The following is a 4,654-nucleotide window of genomic DNA, read 5'->3' as shown; positions in this document are numbered from 1 at the left end:
ACGAGCTACATATTTATTATAATTAAAATTATTAGTAAAATTATTTAATAAATATGTAGCTCGTCCACACAAAAAGTCGGAATATAATTGAGGACGCGGATCAAAAAGAAGTTTTTTCAAAAGTTGGTCGTATTTTTCATTTTAGTTTATTTGTTAATAGTAACAAAAGTGTATATGTCGTTCAATTAAAGTATCTGTTATTTTTATCACACTTTTTGTGTCACTTCAGGTTTTCTTTTAATTCCGTGTTTGTAAAATTATTTACTTTAATTTTTAGGTAAAACTTATAAAAAATATGACAAACTTTTGCAAGCTTCTAAATGAGGGAGATATTTTATCTGAGAAATAATAAATTAATTATTTTTACAGATTATCTGATGATAATGAAAAAAATAATAAATAACAAAAATAACGTCTTAATAATGTGTTTATAATATATATTACTTTGTCAATTATAGTTAATAAATATTATTTTGTCTATTTCTTATTTATATACATTGCTTAGAATTAAAACTTATTAAGAGTGAATTTGTTCACTCGTAACAATTAAGTGAAAAATTCGCTTGACGAAAGAATGAAGATTTCACTCTTTGATCGAGTGAATTATTAACGCCGGAACGAGTAATACATTACTCTAACGTAGAGTGATACTTTACTCTACATTAGAGTGAAACAATCATTTTTGTGAAAAGTAAATTTTTACTCTTTACGAGTGGCAGTATTTTCACTATCGCTTGGAATGAATATCCACTCGTTTGGAGTTAGATTTTACTCTAAGAAATTTAGAGAGTAAAGGAATTAATTTCCAAGCTAGAGTCTGTGGAGGCGACGACGATGCTGGAGAAACAGTGGGCCGCTTAGATGAAGTGTGCGGCCGAAGCTGGGACTCTGTTTTTCGTTTCCGTGCCTTTCTAGGCACTGTAAGAAAACGAAGAGGAAACTAGCCTCTGGTTACGCTCTTCTACTAGAGAGCTATTATTCAGCTCAAGGGTCCTAGAAAAGAGCTCGCCTTGAAGCGAGTGAGTGAAGCAACAGATCGAGTCGACGCTCTATTATAGTGAGTCGATCGATTCTCGATCGCAAGAAAGCCTTACACCGCCTGCGCTACCTGGCGGTGTAGCCGTAGGCTTAGATCTTGGCTGAGGGTCTGCGGCGCGTAGCGGCGCCGCAATGAACTATACCGCTTCGGTGCAGCGGTGTGGCGGTATGTCGCCACAATAGTCATAAATATTTTTTAAGTAAAAACATGTTTCTTTTATTTTCAATCAATTCTTTCCTTTACTCCTTAATGTATTTTGCTATTTACAAAAGATATGCATTCATAATGTGATTTTTCACGTTAATGTATAAAATTGGAACATATAAATAAATTAATAATATATTAAATATGCTTAAAGCTTATTTTCGCAATTAACTCATGTTAATATGTTTTAATAGGAAAAATGTTTTTCTACTAAAATTGTAGAAATGTTACTTGTTTTGTTTATATATTGCAATATATAATTTTTATCACTTTATTCTTATTTTATACATTAACGTGAAAAATCATATTCTGCAAATACATAATGTTAAAATATTTTATTAATATGATATATGTTTCATAAAAGACTGTAAATCTCAGAAAAAATATAGGGAACCTCAGAAGAAATACCTCCCTTCCAAAACCAAAAAACCCGGGTATAAAAGGAAGACACCCACCAGTAGCAGGGGTAACACCACTAGTAGTAGAGAGAGTCAGTGTTTTCCGAACAGTTCTACTCCGACTAAGACCCGAGCAACATCTCTGAATCCGACTCTTTCGAACATAAACTCTGTATCGAACTTAGAAATATTTACTAAACGAATTTTGTATTCATAGAAAAGTGTTTGTTAAACTAACATCTCGGCTCAACTATTTCTTGCGTCTTCAACCTACCTCAACGTCCATCCTAGTTGTTACTACGAATCAGCACTCAGAGTTAATAACTCCGATGCGGACCACCGCACGTTGTATTAATTTCTGTATCTCCACGAATCGTGGTGCGGCCCACCGCACGCTTTACGCCTGGAATTTTCGAATTAACACAATCATCCTTTTCATGCCTAAATCCAAAACGCGCCGTGGAGGAGTAAAATATCGTGCGCGCCAATTACATTTCAAGACATCCAAGTAGTAAGTCTAAATTTCATAGTCACTCCTCATCTCTCTCTCTCTCTCTCTCTCTCTCTCTCTCTCTCCCGACTGAGAAATCAAACCAAATTAGGAAATACGTCAATGTAACGTCAACTCATGTTACAACCTAATTCTAGTGTGTAAATCCTTAATAGTTGTAGGACCTCCGTCATAGACCTTCCTCTTCCCCTTGAAAATCGCACGAGGTTCCGCCCTTGGTAAAATGAATTAAGTCTCTTGACCAGAAAAAATCTTGATAAAAGAAACAACATTAATTTTGCGACTTGCAATAATCTGTTTCAATATATGCTTCTTTTAAATACTTACAATTAGCCTTATTTTACGTGATTAATTTGGTATTTAAAATACGTATCAAAATCGAAAATATATTTCTATTACAGTAGAAAAAAAACATTCTTGTCTTACAGCAGAGAGAAATGGCAAAATATAATATTGTCTAAAGTACAGTCCAATAAAAACTGTTAAAATTGAACATTTTATAAAACCACTGTGATTCATGAAAAATCAAAACTATTATTTTTGTGTTTTAAACTGCACTACACATTCAAAAATCACAGAATAACTTTATTTCTGCAAAGTTGTGTATAATGTCAGTGGAAAAGTGATTTATTTGTTATTACATATACATGATATTTAACCTCTCTGGTGTAAGACTATAATGTTTTTTTTCTACTGAATTAGAAATTAATTTTATATTTAATGTGTATTTTAGATACCAAAGTAAACGCATAAAATAAGGCTAATTGTAAGTATTGTAAGTTTTCTTAACGTATGCACAGTCAGGAAGTAGAATAACCGAATCGCTGAAGGCGTTAATTGACGGGATCAAGAACGAACTCAATAACAAGAATATGTTTAAATCAGTAACGTCGTTTTCTAATAAGATCTCCACCGGAGAATATACGTTTATTTCATTAAGTAAGTTTTTATTCGCGGAATACGTGATTATTCGACGTGTACATATATACCCAGTCAGCAAAGTCTATTCGAACAGATATTGCCAAACGTCTGCTACAAATTTTTGTCAGCAGAAAGACTGCAGATTGTATACAAAATCTGTTACATCAGATGATGATAGCAGAATGTCAGCAGAAATGTTACAAAACCTGCTAACATAATTTGACAGCAGATCAGTAGCAAAAACCGAGTAGGATTTGCTCGGAATTATTACAGCAGATTGGCGGCAGAAACCGAGCAGGATCTGTATAATGCAGTTTGATGTCAAATTGGCGGCAGAAATCGAGCAAAATCTGCGCAGTGCAATTTCATGGTATTTGCCGCTATGCGGCGTGTTTCTTCATATATAAACTCGTACTCAAAATTCATCTACAGTGCATATAAAGTGTGGCCAGTGGCTTAATAAAGCTTATCAGTTTAATACAATAATCTGATACAATCCCCATAAGAGATTCAGAATATTAAACTGATTTTTGAAATTGAAAATGCGCTGCGACTTGACCCGATATTGCAGTGATTTCGGGATTTTGCCTAATAAATTTATTAAAACATAAGTATTTTTTTTTGTTTCAATGAAACAAATATATATTACATACTTTGCATACCTCATTTACTACTTTTAATAAGCAAAACGAGAAATGTAAAATTGTAATGAAGTATTTAAATGCCGCTATTCCATTTAAATTGAGACGGCAGGTTCTGCTCGATTTCTGCCGATAATCTGACACCAAATTACACTGCGCAGATCCTGCTCGTTTTCTGCCGCCAATCTGCTGTCAACCTATGTCGACAGATTCTGCCGACAGAACACGAGCTTAATGCGGACACAGATGGGACCGTATTTGCTGCCAAGTTCTGAACGAATCTGTTCGCAAACTGCCAGAGATTGCTAACATTTTGTTGACTAGGTAATTATTGTCCACTTAGCTTATGCTACCCGATAACTCTCTCAAGTCCCTTCGTAAAGCCTTTGTTCTGCTTCAGGCCTCAATATTCGTTTTTCTATTAATTCGGCACACCAAGTCTTTCGGTCCGTCAATCGGTGATCTCGCCTGGCTCCTTTTCCTTTCCTTCTCACAATACTTCCACATTCATCTCTTTATTATATTCAATTTACTACTTTAACTTACGACCACGAAAAAGCCTCGCGTACTTCGCTACCTCTCTTTTATCTTCTTTTCCCTTGAACCTTCTCGAAGATTTTTCTATCCTGAACCAATCAAAAATCGCCAGGCACTGTCCGATGGCCAGTGCCCCCTTTTATACTTAATTTCGCTACGTCATAATCGGCTAATCTACCATCTTTACCGACTATCAACAATTCGTCTCCTAATTTTTTTACAGTATTTAAAAGAAGTATATATTGAAACAGATTATTGTAAGTCACAAAATTAATGTTGTTTTTTTTATCAAGATTTTTTTACAAATGATATATACAAGAAACTAAAAATACCTTTATATTTTATGCTTTATAAATAAGTTATATGACATATGTCATACGTCATATAACTAATATATAAGTTA

Source organism: Linepithema humile, chromosome 7, assembly GCF_040581485.1.
Source record: "Linepithema humile isolate Giens D197 chromosome 7, Lhum_UNIL_v1.0, whole genome shotgun sequence".
In the NCBI taxonomy this organism is placed as follows: domain Eukaryota; kingdom Metazoa; phylum Arthropoda; class Insecta; order Hymenoptera; family Formicidae; genus Linepithema; species Linepithema humile.
This window is presented reverse-complemented; position numbering follows the sequence as displayed.